The following is a 21,014-nucleotide window of genomic DNA, read 5'->3' as shown; positions in this document are numbered from 1 at the left end:
GTGCTGAGTTACCCTGGGGAAGCCGAGAGCCACATGGGCCCTGAACTGAACAGTGTGCTGAGTTACCCTGGGGAAGCCGAGAGCCACATGGGCCCTGAACTGAACAGTGTGCTGAGTTAGCCTTAGGAAGCCGAGAGCCACATACATGAGCCCTGAACTGAACAGTGTGCTGAGTTAGCCTTAGGAAGCCGAGAGCCACATACATGATCCCTGAACTGAACAGTGTGCTGAGTTACCCTGGGGAAGCCGAGAGCGACATGAGTCCTGAACTGAACAGTGTGCTGAGTTACCCTGGGGAAGCCGAGAGCCACCTGAGCCCTGAAGTGAACAGTGTGCTGAGTTACCCTGGGGAAGCCGAGAGCCACATGGGCCCTGAACTGAACAGTGTGCTGAGTTACCCTGGGGAAGCCAAGAGTCACATGGGCCCTGAACTGAACAGTGTGCTGAGTTACCCTGGGGAAGCCGAGAGCCACATACATGAGCCCTGAACTGAACAGTGTGCTGAGTTACCCTGGGGAAGCCGAGAGCCACATGGGCCCTGAACTGAACAGTGTGCTGAGTTACCCTGGGGAAGCCGAGAGCCACATGGGCCCTGAACTGAACAGTGTGCTGAGTTACCCTGGGGAAGCCGAGAGCCACATGGGCCCTGAACTGAACAGTGTGCTGAGTTACCCTGGGGAAGCCGAGAGCCACATACATGATCCCTGAACTGAACAGTGTGCTGAGTTACCCTGGGGAAGCCGAGAGCCACATGGGCCCTGAACTGAACAGTGTGCTGAGTTACCCTGGGGAAGCCGAGAGCCACATGGGCCCTGAACTGAACAGTGTGCTGAGTTAGCCTTAGGAAGCTGAGAGCCACATACATGAGCCCTGAACTGAACAGTGTGCTGAGTTACCCTGGGGAAGCCGAGAACCACATGGGCCCAGAACTGAACAGTGTGCTGAGTTACTCTGTGGAAGCCGAGAGCCACATGAGCCCTGAACTGAACAGTGTGCTTAGTTACCCTGGGGAAGCCGAGAGCCACATGAGCCCTGAACTGAACAGTGTGCTGAGTTACCCTGGGGAAGCCGAGAGCCACATACATGATCCCTGAACTGAACAGTGTGCTGAGTTACCCTGGGGAAGCCGAGAGCCACATGGGCCCTGAACTGAACAGTGTGCTGAGTTACCCTTAGGAAACCGAGAGCCACATACATGAGCCCTGAACTGAACAGTGTGCTGAGTTACCCTGGGGAAGCCGAGAGCCACATGGGCCCTGAACTGAACAGTGTGCTGTGTTACCCTGGGGAAGCCGAGAGCCACATGAGCCCTGAACTGAACAGTGTGCTGAGTTACCCTGGGGAAGCCGAGAGCCACATGGGCCCTGAACTGAACAGTATGCTGAGTTACCCTGGGGAAGCTAAGACCCACACGAGTCCTGAACTGAACAGTGTGCTGAGTTACCCTGGGGAAGCCGAGAGCCACATGAGCCCTGAACTGAACAGTGTGCTGAGTTACCCTGGGGAAGCCGAGAGCCACATGGGCCCTGAACTGAACAGTGTGCTGAGTTACCCTGGGGAAGCCGAGAGCCACATGGGCCCTGAACTGAACAGTGTGCTGAGTTACCCTGGGGAAGCCGAGAGCCACATGGGCCCTGAACTGAACAGTGTGCTGAGTTACCCTGGGGAAGCCGAGAGCCACATGGGCCCTGAACTGAACAGTGTGCTGAGTTACCCTGTGGAAGCCGAGAGCCACATGAGCCCTGAACTGAACAGTGTGCTTAGTTACCCTGGGGAAGCCGAGAGCCACATGAGCCCTGAACTGAACAGTGTGCTGAGTTACCCTGGGGAAGCCGAGAGCCACATACATGATCCCTGAACTGAACAGTGTGCTGAGTTACCCTGGGGAAGCCGAGAGCCACATGGGCCCTGAACTGAACAGTGTGCTGAGTTACCCTTAGGAAACCGAGAGCCACATACATGAGCCCTGAACTGAACAGTGTGCTGAGTTACCCTGGGGAAGCCGAGAGCCACATGGGCCCTGAACTGAACAGTGTGCTGTGTTACCCTGGGGAAGCCGAGAGCCACATGAGCCCTGAACTGAACAGTGTGCTGAGTTACCCTGGGGAAGCCGAGAGCCACATGGGCCCTGAACTGAACAGTATGCTGAGTTACCCTGGGGAAGCTGAGACCCACATGAGCCCTGAACTGAACAGTGTGCTGAGTTACCCTGGGGAAGCCGAGAGCCACATACATGATCCCTGAACTGAACAGTGTGCTGAGTTACCCTGGGGAAGCCGAGAGCCACATGGGCCCTGAACTGAACAGTGTGCTGAGTTACCCTTAGGAAACCGAGAGCCACATACATGAGCCCTGAACTGAACAGTGTGCTGAGTTACCCTGGGGAAGCCGAGAGCCACATGGGCCCTGAACTGAACAGTGTGCTGTGTTACCCTGGGGAAGCCGAGAGCCACATGAGCCCTGAACTGAACAGTGTGCTGAGTTACCCTGGGGAAGCCGAGAGCCACATGGGCCCTGAACTGAACAGTATGCTGAGTTACCCTGGGGAAGCTGAGACCCACACGAGTCCTGAACTGAACAGTGTGCTGAGTTACCCTGGGGAAGCCGAGAGCCACATGAGCCCTGAACTGAACAGTGTGCTGAGTTACCCTGGGGAAGCCGAGAGCCACATGGGCCCTGAACTGAACAGTGTGCTGAGTTACCCTGGGGAAGCCGAGAGCCACATGGGCCCTGAACTGAACAGTGTGCTGAGTTACCCTGGGGAAGCCGAGACCCACATGGGCCCTGAACTGAACAGTGTGCTGAGTTACCCTGGGGAAGCCGAGACCCACATGGGCCCTGAACTGAACAGTGTGCTGAGTTACCCTGGGGAAGCCGAGAGCCACATGGGCCCTGAACTGAACAGTGTGCTGAGTTACCCTGGGGAAGCCGAGAGCCACATGGGCCCTGAACTGAACAGTGTGCTGAGTTACCCTGTGGAAGCCGAGAGCCACATGAGCCCTGAACTGAACAGTGTGCTGAGTTACCCTGTGGAAGCCGAGACCCACATGGGCCCTGAACTGAACAGTGTGCTGAGTTACCCTGGGGAAGCCGAGAGCCACATGGGCCCTGAACTGAACAGTGTGCTGAGTTACCCTGGGGAAGCCGAGAGCCACATGGGCCCTGAACTGAACAGTGTGCTGAGTTACCCTGGGGAAGCTGAGAGCCACATGGGCCCTGAAGTGAACAGTGTGCTGAGTTACCCTGGGGAAGCTGAGAGCCACATGGGCCCTGAACTGAACAGTGTGCTGAGTTACCCTGGGGAAGCTGAGTTTGTCTGTTGTTTTAATCATTTTTACAATGTCCATTGACTGGTCTTGAGGTCCTTCATAGCACCTTTTTACTCAGTATTTTCATTTTTTTTCTCATACAACTCTTTTTTTCTTTTTAATTTTTTTGTAGCAATTTTTTGGCGGCTCAGTGCTTTATAGCACATTTGTTGACACATTGGTGCAGTTTCTCATCTCTCTCTGATAGGTGTCTTCAGAACACTCTCACTCTCAAGTTAGTTCCATTTCCACCATCAGGGACCACCACCACCCCCTTTCCTTACCTATTCCCCTACTTTGCAGAGTCCTTTGCTCTGCTGCAACACACCACACCCTGTTCAAGTTTCAGTTTTTATGTGTTCTTCACTGTCCTTGTTTCTTAAGTTCCACCTAGAAACATTTTTTTTCAGTCATTGTTCTCTTTTGGGTTTATCACTTAACATGATTCCTTCAAGTTCCAGGTAAGATAAGGCAAAGGAGATAGCATCATTTTTAACAGCTGAGTAGTAATCTAATATATATATCACAACTTTCTTAGCCATTCATCTGTTGTTTGGCATCTGGCTTGTTTTTTACAAACTGTGCTGCTATGAACATAGGTGTACACCGATCTCTTTAGGTGGGTGTTTTTGTTTCCTTTGGATATATCCCCAGGAGAGAAATTGTTAGATCACATTGTAGGTCTGGCATTTTCCAGATTCACTTCCCATTTGGTGACGGTGTGAAAACAAAGATTCTAGGTGACGACTATTTTAGGTCCTGATGGAATTGGGTCCAGAGCCCTCTGATCATCCTCCCCTATCTTTTTCCCCTTCTAAAAGTATGAACCAAAATTCTTTTTGGTATGCAAAAGGAAGGAGTTCTGGCTTCTGTCACTGCTTCTCTGCAGGTCATAGACATTGGCAAGTCAGTTTGTACCCCCAGCCTGACTCTGTCTTTCCCTAAAGGGTACGGATCTTTTTTGCATTTACTTGTTTGCTGATTCTAATATTCTTTTTCTGTAAGAATCACTCTGCTGTCTCTTCTGCACCATTAATATTCTCATTATTACCATTATAGATGTTGAAGATGTCTAGTGTAGGTGGGGGTAAATTCCTATGTGGGTGAGGGGTTTACTTTTCCATTTCAGCAAGATAAGCTCTTCCCTTGAGATTAGGATGTCAGGTCTCTGCATATTTCCTTCATTTCAGACCCTAAAATGGGATAAAAAGGGATGTGGGGCAACAAGTTCATTTTGGATACTTCTTGCTGATTGGGGGTGAAGTTGGTTTAGAGGTAGGTCTGGATAAGGAATTACTTTGACCCAATCTCATGAGGTGGCTTGCCAGATGGCATCACTGTTATTGTTCAGGAACCTTTTAAATGAGGGGAACAGCGTTTACAGAGGTCCAGCCCTCTGAACACAGGCAGAGCAATTGCTGGACCTGCCCCTTGGGTCAGGCACCTCTCATCCACTACTCCCACACACAACATCTCTCCCAACCTCCTCAGCACAGAATCACCCAGGGCTGATGGACCCACACAGACCATTAGGCAGAGTCTGGGGGAGGCACCTGTTCACTTTCATCCTTTTCAGATGGCAACTCAGAGAGGGAGACGTTGTCCCAGGCTTCCTCTGATACCATAGCATCTCCCATGTGTGGCCAGACCTGGAGGCTGGGTGTGGAGCATAGTCATGCAGCTCCACTCCTGGACGCTCTCTTTCCCCAGCCTTCCTCTGATAACATAGCATCTCCCATGTGTGGCCAGACCTGGAGGCTGGTGTGGAGCATGGTCATGCAGCTCCACTCCTGGACACTCTCTTTCCTCAGCCTTTTTCCTGATACCATAGCATCTCCCATGTGTGGCCAGACCTGGAGGCTGGGTGTGGTGCATGGCCATGCAGCTCCACTCCTGGACGCTCTCTTTCCCCAGCCTTCCTCTGATAGCATAGCATCTCCCATGTGTAGCCAGACCTGGGGGTTGGTGTGGAGCATAGCCATGCAGCTCCACTCCTGGACACTCTCTTTCCCCAGCCTTCTTCCTGATACCATAGCATCTCCCATGTGTGGCCAGACCTGGAAGCCGGGTGTGGTACATAGCCATGCAGCTCCACTCCTGGATGCTCTCTTTCCCTAGCCTTCCTCTGATACCATAGCATCTCCCATGTGTGGCCAGACCTGGAAGCCGGGTGTGGTACATAGCCATGCAGCTCCACTCCTGGATGCTCTCTTTCCCTAGCCTTACTCTGATACCATAGCATCTCCCATGTGTGGCCAGACCTGGAGGCTGGGTGTGGAGCATAGCCATGCAGCTCCACTCCTGGATGCTCTATTTCCCCAGCCTTCCTCTGATACCATAGCATCTCCCATGTGTGGCCAGACCTGGAGGCTGGTTCGGTGCATAGCCATGTAGCTCCACTCCTGGACGCTCTCTTTCCCCAGCCTTCCTCTGATACCATAGCATCTCCCATGTGTGGCCAGACCTGGAAGCTGGGTGTGGTGCATGGCCATGCAGCTCCATTCCTGGACGCTCCCTTTCCCTAGCCTTCCTCTGATACCATAGCATCTCCCATGTGTGGCCAGACCTGGAGGCTGGGTGTGGTTCATAGCCATGCAGCTCCACTCCTGGACGCTCCCTTTCCCTAGCCTTCCTCTGATACCATAGCATCTCCCATGTGTGGCCAGACCTGGAGGCTGGGTGTGGAGCATGGTCATGCAGCTCCACTCCTGGATGCTCTCTTTCCCCAGCCTTCCTCTGATACCATAGCATCTCCCATGTGTGGCCAGACCTGGAGGCTGGGTGTGGTGCATGGCCATGCAGCTCCACTCCTGGATGCTCTCTTTTCCCAGCCTTCCTCTGATACCATAGCATCTCCCATGTGTGGCCAGACCTGGAGGCTGGGTGTGGGGCATAGCCATGCAGCTCCACTCCTGGATGCTCTCTTTCCCTAGCCTTCCTCTGATACCATAGCATCTCCCATGTGTGGCCAGACCTGGAGGCTGGGTGTGGAGCATGGTCATGCAGCTCCACTCCTGGACGCTCTCTTTCCCCAGCCTTCCTCTGATACCATAGCATCTCCCATGTGTGGCCAGACCTGGAGGCTGGGTGTTGTTCATGGCCATGCAGCTCCACTCCTGGACGCTCTCTTTCCCCAGCCTTCCTCTGATACCATAGCATCTCCCATGTGTGGCCAGACCTGGAGGCTGGGTGTGGACCATGGTCATGCAGCTCCACTCCTGGACGCTCTCTTTCCCCACATTTTTCCTGATACCATAGCATCTCCCATGTGTGGCCAGACCTGGAGGCTGGGTGTGGTGCATGACCATGCAGCTCCACTCCTGGATGCTCTCTTTCCCTAGCCTTCCTCTGATACCATAGCATCTCCCATGTGTGGCCAGACCCGGAGGCTGGGTGTGGTTCATAGCCATGCAGCTCCACTCCTGGACGCTCTCTTTCCCCAGCCTTCCTCTGATACCATAGCATCTCCCATGTGTGGCCAGACCCAGAGGCTGGGTGTGGTTCATAGCCATGCAGCTCCACTCCTGAATGCTCTCTTTCCCTAGCCATCCTCTGATACCATAGCATCTCCCATGTGTGGCCAGACCTCGAGGCTGGGTGTGGAGCATGGTCATGCAGCTCCACTCCTGGACACTCTCTTTCCCTAGCCTTTTTTCTCAGTACTATAGTAGTTGCATATAGCTTATGTCTGTACATACTAATATGTTTTTACTTTTTTCTTGAGCATTTTCTTTCCAGTACTTTACTATCAACATTTTAGAAAACAATATAGAAACAATTGTAGCCTTATGATAGAACAGCACAGTGTCAATGAGTGGACTAGATGCATATGCAACATGTTCATGTCTGAGAAAGATTTATTTTATTATTATTAGCTAGAGCACTGAACAACTCTTTGATCTGGGTCTTCAAAGGCTCAGGCATGAGAGACATTTAGCATAGCTATTACTAGACTTCTTCACATTCTTAAAAAACTGTCTTACAAACAATACACTTCATTTAACATCTCATTAGGAGATTGTAGACCCCTGCCTACCAATTTGCACTTTATCTTTTGACTTTTGTTCTCTTTCTTTTTCTCAATCACCATAGCTCCTTCCAGGGCTCCCTCTCTTGTGCAAGAGGCTGCACCAAGTTCAGTACCCAGCACCACCACCAGCTAGAGATGAGCAGGGCTCTGGGGGAAATTATGCCAACAATAATGGTAATAATGAGAATAATAATGGGGCAGAAGAGACAGCACAGTAGTAAACTTCTAACATGGTATCAGTAATATGTGTTTATGGCATTATTCTCTGCAATAAAGTTTCAGTAATAAAGCATGGGAGAGGGCAGGTCATGGCACACTTGGTTGAGAACATGTCAGTATCTGCAAGGATTTGGGTTTAAGCCCATAGTCCCACACGCAGAATTGGAGTTTCATACATGGTGAAGCAGTGTTGCAGGTCTCTCTCTTGCCTTTCTCTCTGTTTCTTTTCATCTCTATCCAGTAAATGAATATATAAAATCTTAAAAAGCAGTAGTTGGGAGATTCATTATCCTGAACTTGCTAATGATTTCAGGAATAGATGTTTAGATTCAAGCCTTGAACATAATCTATATCTTATTGCAATGCTATTTTAATCCTAATTTGAAGAGTGAGTATATCAAATAGCATTGGGCTTTGTTTAACGTTTCTTAATCTGCATCAATTAATAGAATCACTTGTATTTATTATTTTGAAACACTTTATTTTAGGATTTTTATATGACCCATATCATTCTGGGGAAAAGGCAGTGGCTTATGAATAATATATGCTACATATTTTATTAAATACAATATTTTATATAGTTTAAATACTTATTTGTTATTTTTTAAATATTTATTTATTTTACTGGAGGAGCTAGCAAGAAATACAAGTAAATAAAAAGATAAGGCCAAAGCACTGCTCATCTCTGGCTGTTGGTGGTGCTGTGGATTGAAACTGGGACCTCAAAACCTCAGGTATAGAAATATTTTTGTATAAACATTTTGCTGTAACTCAATCCCTAAAAGTAGTCATTAACAAGAGAGAGGGGAGAGGCTTTAGAGTTCAAAGCATTATCCACTGCTTTATCTCCCAGACCATTTTATTTATTTATTTATTTATTTATTTATTCATTTATTTAGAAACACTAGAGGCTATAAAGAGAATAGGACTTCAAGCTCCCAGATTAAGTTCTCAAAACCAGCCTAAACCAGAGCTCAACATTTTTCTGGTGTTTCTCTCTGTATATCGCTCATTAAAACAAAATATTTTCTTAAAAAAAGAATATCTTATTTTAGTTTTCTGTACTCTTTAATGTATTTTTTGTGATATGATTGAACTGAATTTGGTTTTCATGTTATAGGCTAGGTGTTAGGTTATTAGGAATTAAGAGATATAGGGTGCTGAGCGGTAGCACAGCGGGTTAAGCACACTTTGCACAAAGTGCAAGGACTGGTATAAAGAGATGTTACATCTTCTTGGGCTAAGGATTGTGCTTAAAGTCTTGGTTAAAAATGAGTTATCTAGCTGCTATAACTGGCAAAGATAGTGTAGTAGGATTATGATCAGACTGTTATATCTAATATGTGAAGTTCATATGTCAAAGAAGTGCATTTTACAGTTACCATGCCAGCAGGGTACAGGGGAGATTGGGTGCTTTCCCTAAGGAGAGCTCTAACACCACCAGGAACTGGGCAATAAAGACCCTTGGCTGCTGGAGGCCTGGGCTTGTCAGAATTTCTGTGCCCTCTTACCTAACAAAGCCCCTACCCCACTGTACTTACTCTACACCATGGAAATGCTTTAATAATATTTTGTCTTTATTTATTTATTGGATAGAGACAGCCAGAAATTGAGAGAAAGAGAGAGATAGAGAGGCACCTGCAGGCCTGCTTCACCACTTGTGAAGTTTTCACACCACAGATGGGGACTGGAGGTTTGAACCTGGGTCCTTGTGCATGGTAACATGTGCACTCAACCAGTTACACCACTACCCAACCCCAGAAATGTGTTTTGATGAACTCCATAGCTCCTGTGTCTTGCAGAACAGTCCCTGCACTTCCAGCAGCACTATTTTTTCCTACTGCCTTGGGGCACCCTTACCTGGCTCCCCTCTGGTGTCTGGAAGAAACAGTCTCTGGTCTGGCCAAGGCCTCTTCACAAAATTTGACTGATCTTTTTAAGACAGAATGCAGAAGCCTCCTCTGTGCAAAAAATTCCATTATTATTTTTAGTGCTGCCTTAAAATTTTTTTAAACTCTTAAAGTTTTGTTATTCAAGAATGATAGGGCAAAGTGCTGGGGAGAGAGCCTGATGGTTCTGCAAAAGAATTTCCTGCCTGAGGCTCTGAAGTTCAAGGTTCAAAGTTCAATCTTGTTGCTGAGGAGTTATTCTTTTTTTTTTATTTCTTTTTTTTTTTATTAAAGAAAGGATTAATTAACAAAACCATAGGGTAGGAGGGGTACAACTCCACAGAATTCCCGCCACCCAATCTCCATAACCCACCCCCTCCCCTGATAGCTTTCCCATTCTCTATCTCTCTGGGAGCATGGACCCAGGGTCATTGAGGGTTGCAGAAGGTAGAAGGTCTGGCTTCTGTAATTGCTTCCTCGCTGAACATGGGCGTTGACTGCTGAGGAGTTATTCTGATGCAGTCTCCACCCCCAGGTTTTACTACGCCCCGCCAAATCCTATCAGTGCCCCCTTCAACCAATCCTGGCCCCACACGTCACCCCTGGTTGTCTCCCAATAAAAAGCCCCCTCACCCCCCCTCTCTGGGCTCTCAGCTCCCTCTCTCTCAGATCTCGCCCCCTTCTTTCCCCCCGTGGTCAGGTAGTGGGGACGGCCATTGCCGGCTGGCCCCACGTGGTCTGAACCAAACCCCCCCATCCTATAATAAAGATTTGTGTACCCCTTTGCTCTGGACGTCCACTCTCTTCTCCGCGGTGCAGCCCGACACCAGACCACCACAACAACATCTGGCGCCCATCGTGTTCCGTGCCCACACCCTGCTGGGTGGCCCAGCCTGAGGTCCCCGAAACCGCCCAGACACAGGTAAGTGGCATCCGCCCACCTCTGTGGCCCCGTGTTTCCCTGCACCATGGGAAATTTTTCGTTTTATGAGGAGGTGTCCCAGTCATTATCTCTTGACCTGGGACAGATTTGCGCTATCATAAACGGTTTAATTTTCGCTACCCCTTGGATTTTTATAACTGTGGTCACCACTTTCAAGATATGTAAAACATGGTATGCCATAAGGATAAGTGACCTTGAGGCTGAGGTACGAGAGTTAAATCACATGTGCTTAAGACAGACATCCTAAGCCATCAGCAGCTAGACCCAAGAATTCCATTCCCACAGACACGCACACGTGTTCGGACGCTCCTCCTCTGACCCCGCCCCCTGCCGCCACGATTTCAGCTCCTCCTGCAGCTTCTGCATCCCTGAACACCCCCCCCTGCCCCTGCTGCCCCGGTTTCCAGCTCTGCCTGCAGCTTCCACGTTCCTGACCCCGCCCCCTGCCCCTGCCGCCATGGTTTCAGCTCTGCCTGAGGCTTCCTCGTCCCTGACCCTGCCCCCTGCTGATACAACATCATTAAGGGACCTAGTGGCTGAGATACGAGAGCTAAAGGATATTTTTTCAGCATTTAAGGACTTTAAACCATGTGCAGTCCACCCCGGGAGCTCCGTCCCCATAGATATGCGTTCAGTCTCCCCTGTGGCCACTACAGCAGTTTCTACGGCACCTTCTACTTCTGTAGCTCCCTCTCCCGTGCCATCGGACCAAATCCACACCTTCCCGGTAAACGTGGCCCCTTCTAAACAAAACCCTCAGCCGTGGAAGCCATACTTCTCTAAAAAACTTGGAACACTCAGACAAGCGGTCAGGGAGGACGGTATTCATGCTCCATGGACCAAGTCCGTCTTAAGGAGCTTTTACCAGCATCTCAATACACCACAGGACTGGAAAGATCTGGCTCGTGCTGCACTCCCAGACCCACTCTATCTTCAGTGGCAGGCATGCTTCTGCGATGAGTGCTCTAGACAATCACAGGAAAATAGTAACATGCCCCGACCAGCAGGACGGTGAACAGGTGCTAGGAACCCAAAAAGACCTGGAATGAAAGGGACACGAGACATGGAAGAATGACAGCAAGACAGGTTTCTGATCAAGCTGCAAAATTTTATTGTGTTCACAGGCATTATAAGGCTTTGGGGAAGGAGAAGGGATGCTGTAGGAGGGGGAGGAGGAGCAAACTTCAAAGCGGAATGTTCCTTGCAACAAATGGTGGAAACCAAACTGTGTGTTGACTCACTTGTGTTGACTCACTTGATTACTGATAAATGGTTTACCTGAGGGGAAATGGCCTGCCCAGGGGGGAATTAACACTTGTCTTGAGGGGTTCCATTGTCTCAAAGCTTATCATCTATCAAGCAGAGAAATGGCTCCTGGCATATCCTCCCTTTGTTATAATTTTAAATTGAGGCAGGCAATTGGGGGTGAGAAGCGGAGACCCTAACAGCAGGTTTGGTGGACATAACCAGAGGGGGGAAGTATTGACCCGATTCCTCCTGCGGGGTGGGTGCAAAACCAACCTTCCCGCACCTTATAAGGCTCTCAGTGTCTTTTTGGGGAGGGGAGGCAGAGCCACAGTTTCTAGGGAAACAATTTTTGTTGCTGACACCAACCTCCATGTAAATCAGGTTTGCTTCACAGGGGACTCAGAGGCGGACTATAGGGTCCTCCCCCTGCAGTGCTTTGCCTTGCACCCCTTACTGGTGTCCTTGCCCTGCCAAGGTTGGCTGTCTCAGAGCATAATTCTGAGTTTTATGCCATCCAAAAAGGGGGTCTGTCATCCTCAGGTTCAGCCAGACCTCTGTCAGCCAAATCAAGTCTGTGATAATGTATTTGCAAAGGTTTTGATGCCAAGGAGTCAATCTGCCGTTTTATGAAATCAGTAATCTTATTAAAAATAAAGGGTCCTAAGGTAACCATTAACAAAAGACTAATCAAGGGTCCTATGATTGAAGGCAGCCAAGTAAAGAAGGGGGAATTCATCCATGATTGTGCAGAGGAAGGGTCATATCTATTTCTCAAATCTCGACTAAGTGTTTGTAGGTTTCTGACATTTTCTTCTATAACTCCTGATTCATTAATGTAAAAACAACATTCTTCTTGTAAAACTAAGCAGGTTCCTCCCTTTTCTGCCGTCAAAAGGTCAAGAGCTCGCCTGTTCTGTAAAGTAACTTTTGCCAGTGACGTGATCTGTCTCTGTAATGACTCTAGACTATTTGTGGTGGAGTCTATGACTTGCTGTAATTTGTTAGAAAAATCATGGGAGGAATAGATAGAATTTCCTAGTGCCCCACCATCTATGCCGGTAGAGGTAGCTAAGCCTATGCCAATTATCAATGGAAGGAAAACAGCTCTTTTGTGAGTGGAGTGTAAGAGCCATGCAAACTCATCAGGTTCATATAAAGTGAGTTGGGGGACTATAGCCACTATAAGGCAGGGTCCAGGGGTAGTGGTATTTATGCTAGTCAGAAGTGTCCCACAGCACCAGAAGTAAGCTAATGGGGGGGCTGTATGGATAGCGCTTACAGAGACATTGTGGGTGCAGGTGAAATTAACGGAGCCAGAGTTGCTGGTATAAAGGCACACCAGTATGAATGAACTGCCTATGTGTTCTAGAAAAAGTGGGACTGAGGGGATGGAGGGCTGGGGCCCCATAGGGGTTTTTTTTGTGGTGGCCTCCAGGGAAACTGGAGGTGTGTTGTTTAAAGGTGCTGCTGCAAGAATGGGTTGTGAAAGGGATGCACACAGCAAGCAACGGGAAGTGTTGAGCGCAATCTGAGAATGATTTAAAAGATCAATTGCATATTGGAGATAAAGGGGCCAGGTAGCCCATTTTTTAGTGACTTCCATGGCCGAATTCGTTTGGAAAGCCGAATGGAGCTTATTTTCTGTTTCTATAATGACTTGATTTACTTGTTCTCTGTGCTCGGCCAACGCCAATTGTCGGGAGATATGTATAGTTCCAGTAGGATATTTGGAATATCCATCATTATATAATTTACCTATAACTCCCTCTTGCCAGTGGGTATCCCAAGGATCAGAAATCTGAATAGTAAACTGGGACCCTTGTAATCTGAGAATACTGGGCTTTCCGGTGTGGGTTTTTGGCGAGTGGGCATCATGAATAATGCAGGACCAATAGCGGCAGCCTCCATAAGTGGAAACATCAGTACGGCATCCGTTCCTGTCTTTATTATCAAAGGGAAAGCAGGCATAAGGCCGATAGGTGCTAGATATAGTTTTGGGAGAAATCTTAATAACAACAGTCTCCTGGCAACCTTTAGGAGGACAGCGCGCCGTGCCAATGTTTTGGACTATGGTGTGTGAGTCCTTAGTTTGTGTCTCTCTAACCTGGAATTCCTATTGAAAAACAAGCGCTGCACGGGTGGGAACAGCCAATAATAGGGGCAGTTAGAGAAGACAAGGAAGCATCACACGGCTGGACTTCTTTGGAGCCATCTTCAGATTGTTGAGCTGTTTTCCTGAAAAAACAAGAGGAGAAGAAAGGCCTCAGGAACTTGCGTTCTTGGGCACGGAATGCATTAGTAACTCTTGGGGCTTTAGGGAAGTATATCAACACTGTTCTTAGGAAGAGCAGGGCAATCTCCCCTTGAGGGTGAGATTCCATTGACTTGTCTAACAAGTCTTTCAGGAAGCCACCTAGGAGCTCCTTCATTTTGATCATATATGCAGGCTGAATCACGTCCCCATATGAGGACAGGGTCGGTACCCTTTCATTGTGAGGTCAGGGGATCACGCCACCTGACCATGGCTTGTCTATCATGGGTCTCTGGGTGCCAGAGACGGTCAGCAGCATATTTTCTTTGTGCATCGAGATTGAGAAAATTAAGAACAAAAAGAGCATGGTTGAGGATATTACGTGGCGCTCCACGAGTTTCATACAGGGAAGTCTTTTTGAGTTTATGCAGGGTTGCCTTAAGCTTTTGGTGAGCTCGCTCTACAATGCCTTGGCCCTGAGGGTTATAGGGGATGCCAGTGATATGTTTAATACAGAGTTTCTGGCAGAAGGCCTGAAAATTTTTTCCCATGTATCCCGGACCATTGTCTGTCTTGACCACCTTAGGTTTACCAATGACTGAAAGGCATTGAAGGACATGAGCAATAACATTTTTTGAGGCCTCTCCAGTATGGAGGGAGGCAAAGATAAAGCCACTAAAGGTATCAACAGTAACATGAATGTATTTAAGTTTTCCAAATTCATTAAAATTAGTAACATCCATTTGCCAAATTTCACTCGGGACCAGTCCACGTGGATTAACTCCAGTATGAGGGACTGGTAGTGAGATAGAACAGTCAGGGCAATTTTTAACAATTTCATGAGCTTGGTCACGGGTAACCTTGTATGCAAGGCGAAGGGTCTGAGAGTTAAGGTGGTGGAGGGAATGGGCCTGTTGTGCTAGGGAAACGGGATCTATAAGTACAGGGAAAGTTAACTGAGTGGCAGCATCTGCCAGTGCATTTCCTTCAGAGAGGGGACCAGGTAACAATGTGTGAGCACGCAAATGCCCTATGAAAAAAGGGCAGGTTCGAGCAACAATTAAGGAGCGCAATGTTAGAAATAAGGGAGAAGAATTGGTGGAAGATTTGATAAAAGGAACAGTCTCTAACAAGGGCACTGAATGAGCAGCATAGGCACTATCTGTATATAGGTTAAAGGGCTGGGAATGCAATTCTTGAAACACTTTGATGATAGCACAAAGTTCAATAAGCTGGGCTGAAGTGTAAGGGGAGAGGCAAGAGGCGGGGTTCCCATCAATCACGTAGGCTACAATTCCATTAGCAGAGCCGTCAGTAAATACCAAGGAGGCCTTATCAAGAGGCTGGGTGGCTGTTACTTTGGGGAACACAAAGGGATGTACAGCAGCAAATTGTAGCAGGGGATTGTTGGGATAATGATTATCAATGGTGCCTGAGAAGGAGGCGCATGCAATAGGCCAGTCATCAGAGGCTTGGAGCAACCAGTCAAGCTGATCTTTAGTGTAGGGTAAGATAAGAGAATCAGGATCTTTCCCAAAATATTGACGGCTCAATTTACGTGCTTTTATAATCAGCTGTGCAATCAGGAATGGATATGTAGCAAGCACCTTCTGAGGGGAAGCGGGCAGATGAACCCATAGTAGGGGGTGCCCCTTATCTTTGGCCATAAGTGAGTTTTGCCAGAAAACACCAGTGGGCATATGAGAAGTGGAACAGATAACAAACAACAGGGGTGTATTATAGTCAATTTGAAAAACAGTCTGTTCTTGTATGGAGTAGTTTATAAGGGTTAAGGAAGCTTGGGCTTCAGGGGAAAGTTTTCTGGAAGATGATGTGTTTGGGTCACCATTAAGGATTTCATTTAGGGGGAGCAGGGCATGAGTGGGCAATTTTAAATATGGTCTAAGCCATTGAATGTCACCTAGAAGTTTTTGGAAGTCATTTAAGGTCTGTAAATGGGAGGTGCATAGTTGAATCCGTGGGGTTAGCACACGGTCATATCCTAAGTAAGTATAAGGGTCAGCTATTTGTACTTTTTCAGGGGCAACTTGAAGTCCTTTATTTGAAAGGCTGGCTGTCAGATCTTCTAGGCATAGGAACACGCTGTCTTTTTGGGGGGCAGCCAAAAGTATGTCATCTGTATAATGTAGGATGTATATGGAAAGTCATTTTTGTCTAATTGGAGCAACAGCCTGATTGACAAATTTTTGACAAAGGGTAGGGCTAATGGCCATGCCTTGTGGTAATACTTTCCACTGATAACGGGGCATAGGGCCCTGAAAATTTATTTGGGGTATGCTGAAGGCAAAATGAGGCCTATCATCAGGGTGTAAGGAAATAGTGAAGAAACAATCTTTGAGATCAATAACTATTTTAAAATAGCCAGAGGGAAGCCTGGCCAGCATCCTGGTGGCATCTGGAACCTGGTGATTGAAAAGAGAGTTAACATATGAAGCCAAACAATTTGTTGAGCAATCATGGGTCACAAGCTTGGAATAGTGGAGAGGAAGTGTTAGGGAGGTACTCACTGCAAACTCTAATGTACTTCTGCTTTCAGGTACATATTTTGCAGTAGTTTATGGATACGTGTGAACATACGCTCTCTCTCACAGAAACTGGTGTATACCTAGGTTATGGGACTTTGTTAGAAAGTGAACCACCTGAAATGAAATTAGAGTGTACTATAAAAGGAAAGGTCTCACCCAAGTAATGAAGCCGAAGGGTTGTCATGTGTCCTGGAGCTCTGCTTCCCCAGAGACACACCTTACTAGGGAAAGAGAGAGGCAGACTGGGAGTATGGACCGACCAGTCAACGCCCATGTTCAGCGGAGAAGCAATTACAGAAGCCAGACCTTCTACCTTCTGCAACCCTCAATGACCCTGGGTCCATGCTCCCAGAGGGCTAGAGAATGGGAAAGCTATTATGGGAGGGGGTGGGTTATGGAGATTGGGTGGTGGGAATTGTGTGGAGTTGTACCCCTTCTACCTTATGTTTTTGTTCATTAATCCTTTCTTAAATAAAAAAATTTAAAAAAATAGCCAGAGGGAATTGCTACAGGGGAGGGTAGACCCAGTTGAAGGGCCACCATAGGGAACATTACTTTGTTAATAGCTCTTAAATCTTGTAATAATAGCCATTTTCCTGATTTCTTTTTGATGACAAAAATTGGGGTATTCCATGGAGAGGAGGTTGGCTCTATGTGACCTGCAGCAAGCTGCTCCTGCACTAGTGTCAGTGCTGCTTTGGATTTTTCTTGTGTTAAAGGCCATTGATCAACCCATACGGGGACATTTGTTTTCCAGGCAATTTTTTCTGCATGGGGTGCAGGTATGTCAACGGCCATTAGGAAAAAGGCGGAGGGGGAGGGATACCCATCCCCGACTGATCTGTTCTTTGGGCGACTGTAAGGGGATCTCTTATTCCTTGAGAGTTTTTTCCTAGTCCTCTTCCCGGGAGAAAACCTTGATTTAACATCTGCCGGGTCACTTTTTCATTGGGACTGCACATAATAACATTCATTTGAGAGAGAATATCACGTCCCCAGAGATTAACTGGCAGCCCAGGGATAACAAATGGAGTAACAGAGCCAGTATTGCCCTCTTCATCTGACCAAGTAAGAGCCTGGGAGCTGACTTTGGGATCAGTGGACTGGCCTATGCCTTTTAAATGGGTGTGAGAGGCCGTTAAGGGCCAAGTGTGTGGCCAGTCTTTTTCAGAAATAACTGTGGCATCAGCCCCTGTGTCTATGATACCAGTAAAAGGTTTGCCATTTAAAAATAATTTTAAGGAGGGGCGGTCGAGGGAAACCTGTTGGACCCAATATGCATCTGAAGACCCAGGGGGGTCATTGAGACGGGACTGTTTATGGAAATTATTATTAAGATGTTGTAAGGGAAATAATATTAACTGTGCTAAATGCTCACTGGGTGGAATAACCTGCGTGCCTCCTTGAGTGGAGGCAATAACTTTAATTTCTCCAGTGAAGTCATTATCAACAACTCCAGGGACCACATGCAGACCTCGGAGGGTGGAACTAGCTCTTCCTAGTATAAGGCCAAATAAATTTGGAGGGAGAGGGCCAAAAACTCCAGTACTTATGGTCTGAGGGCCTGTATCGGGGGTTAATATTGCGCGGGAGGTGGCACAGAGGTCCAGTCCTGCGGTGGCTCTCCAGAGACTAGAGACTGATCTGCGGAGGCATTGGGAGTTGGCTGGGGAGGGGGAAGCGGCTGGAGCGGTTGCTGAAGTGGTTGGGCTGGAGCCCGAGAGACAAACCTGATAGCCCCAGGGTTTGTCCCTTGTGTGGGGGCCGGGGGCCAGCCCCGCAGGAAGTTTCCCGGGGGTTTAAGAATTGGCCCTGGATGTTAGTTTTCGATTTGCATTCAGAGGCCCAGTGTCTGCCCCTGTGGCAGCGTGGAAAAACTGTTGCCGGTAGAGGGCGCTCTGACACAGGAGATTGAATTTGGGCAGTAGCCGTGCATTCTCTCATAAAATGGCCAGGCTGTTTGCAGTTACAGCATGTTGGCCAGCGCCTGCAGCAAAATTATTATTACGGAGGGCGATCCCGATGGCGAGCCCAAGCGCATGTGTAGTGCTGATGCCGGAGCAAAGCTTAACATAATCAGCAAGAGTGCCACGCCTGTGAGGACGGATGGCATCCTGACAGGCGGAGTTAGCATTTTCAAAAGCCAAATGTTTAACAAAAGGATTATCGGTTTCCTCACCTCCGACAAGCCTCTCTGCTGCCTCAATTAGGCGGCTGATAAAATCACTGTAGGGCTCTTCTGGGCCTCGTCTAATTTTTGCCAAAGAAGTGGTGGTCGATCCCTTAGGGGGAGGTGTTTCCATGCTTTTAGGCCAGCCTGCTGTATCTGGGTGAGCAAGCCGGGTGGGAAATGGGCTTGAGCCTCATTGGAATTATAAGGGCTCTCACCAACAAGTTTTTTAAGGGTCCATGTTTTTGAGGAGTCTTTTTTCTCATTGCGTTGGGCCATGTCTCTACAATTTTCTATGAATTCAATTCTCCAGGATACATAGTCTCCTCCACTAAGAGCAGCACGAGCCAGCTGATTCCAGTCATTAGGAGTAAGCCATTTATCACTAAATCCTTCTAACAAGGTTATGGTAAAGGGAGCGGTCAGACCATAATTAGCAACTGCCGCTTTTAGTTTTTCTAAGTATTTAAGATTTAGACTTTTATATTTTTGAGAATCATTATAATTATTTAGATTTTTATGTTTTTGAGAGCAATTATCATCATTATCATCGTCTGAACTTGATTGGGCTTTGTCATCTTCAGTTTTAGAGGGGGCGGGAGGTTCTGGGAGATTATCATCACTACCAACATCTGAGTCTTGGGGGTCTTCAGGATTTTCTATTTGTATAGAGTCCTCACGTGCAGGATCAGTTTGAGCCTGGCTCCGAGTAACAGGGAAAGCTAAAACCAGTTTTGATTTGGATGGTTTAGTTTTAGCTTTAGTTTTAGGGATTGGGTTTAGGGTTTTTGGGCTTAGGTTTTTTGGTGAGGCTAAAAATGTAAGCTCTTCTGTAACTGCAGCTATTTCTTCCATTAATTGAAGCTGCTCTCTCCGGTCAGCAAGGACCTTGCGGAGGGTGGAAATTCCTGTAAGGGCTCCTGAGCGTGCCCACCTGACAGAAGGATTGTCAAGGAGAGGGTCAGGCTGGAGAGCAGGGGTATGGATATAGGGAGGGGAATTAAAGGGAGGGGGACACCAATCAGGATTGTAGTATCTGGCAGCCTCTTTTTCTAGCAAAGCCTCATCCTCCGTGGGAAGTGCTTCAGGAGAGGGGGGGTTTTATAAAACTGGATAGAGGCGGGGGAAAGAATGCTGGGTTTTATACTCATGTAAATTAGCAATAGGAGGGTCAATGGAGGGAACTTTAGTGAGTGAGGTGGAACCTGTAGGGAGGGGAACAGGGCTTTTACTTTCATCGGGTGCTGGGAGGCTTTTATTTTGACTGGGTACTGGGGGATCAGGATCAATAATCACAGAAGGGCATGGGGATGGGGACTTTGTCCTGGACGGCGGACTAGAAAGTTGCCGGAGGACCTTTTCACCCTCTGTAATAAGGTTTTTAATATCAGGGTGATTATTATAGATTTTTAAGATATCATTAATTAAATTCCAGTAACAAAAGGCAGAAACAGGTACACGTTCAGGACCAAAAGACTGATAGTGATCATTAAGACAGTCACCAATTCTTCTCCAACGCTTCTCATCTATAGTGCCTTCCTGGGGGAACCAGGGGCAAATATTTGCAATATAATCTTAAAACTTCTTTAATTTTTTCTTTTTAACCCTAGTTCCTCGTGTCTTGAGTGACTCCTTGAGTCCTTTAATAAATAAATCTTGTTTGCTAAATTCATGTCCCATGGTTTTGCTTACCTCAGCCGCTGTGACACTCTCCTCCAGATGCGACTCATGGTCGGGTAGCTCCATGGTGATCTATGCGAGTCTTTGCGTTACTCCCTCGGCTGCGATGACTCTGTGAATTCGGATAGGCCTATCCTCTCGATCAGCGGAGTTCCTAGGTCCAGAAGGCTTCTTCGCCCCACGTCCCGGGCGCCATATACTGTTAACTTACTTCCATGGCTTGCTCGTTCTTATGTGAAAATTGATGACAACCCACTTTCCCCTCTCTTGATTCAAATCGCCTCTATGCTCTGTTCTCGAACCCAACCACTGTATATTCAACACCTTCATTCCCACAGCCCTCTTCCTGGTTCCCTGTCCGAAGGGAATGCTGCAGTTGACCGCCTTGCCTCCACAGGAACTTTCCCAGTCTCTGTCTCTGATCCTGATAATTTTCATTCTCTAACCCATGTTAATCTTAAAGGCCTTCGAGCTCGATTCCCTGATGTTCCTGTACCACAGTTAAAACATATCCTAGCTACATGCTCTTCTTGTGCAAGTCTCATAAAGACACCTGCTGTCCAGACCCTTGGGGTTAACCCCTGAGGATTAAAAGCTAATGCTATTTGGCAAATTGATGTCACCCACATACCAAACTTTGGCAAACAAAAATATGTGTTTGTCTCAATTGATACCTTTTCTAAATTTATGTGGGCTACAGCTCAGACAGGAGAAAGTGCAAAAAAGCTTG

The 21,014-nt window shown here is 47.6% G+C and overlaps 1 long non-coding RNA gene across 1 annotated transcript; it reads right to left on the bottom strand.

Moving 5' to 3' along the window:
- Nucleotides 1-13,544: 13,544 nt before the first annotated feature.
- LOC132541534 (uncharacterized) lies at nt 13,545-20,456 on the bottom strand. The gene is made up of 2 exons (XR_009552684.1): nt 20,297-20,456; nt 13,545-13,872 (listed from the first exon to the last, which is right to left on the bottom strand). It is a non-coding gene; the product is annotated as an uncharacterized LOC132541534 (long non-coding RNA).
- Nucleotides 20,457-21,014: the final 558 nt, after the last annotated feature.

The sequence above is a fragment of the Erinaceus europaeus genome, chromosome 1 (assembly GCF_950295315.1).
Source record: "Erinaceus europaeus chromosome 1, mEriEur2.1, whole genome shotgun sequence".
Classification (NCBI taxonomy): domain Eukaryota; kingdom Metazoa; phylum Chordata; class Mammalia; order Eulipotyphla; family Erinaceidae; genus Erinaceus; species Erinaceus europaeus.
The sequence above is the reverse complement of the archived record's forward strand: the minus strand, read 5'-3'. Positions and strand labels throughout refer to the sequence as shown.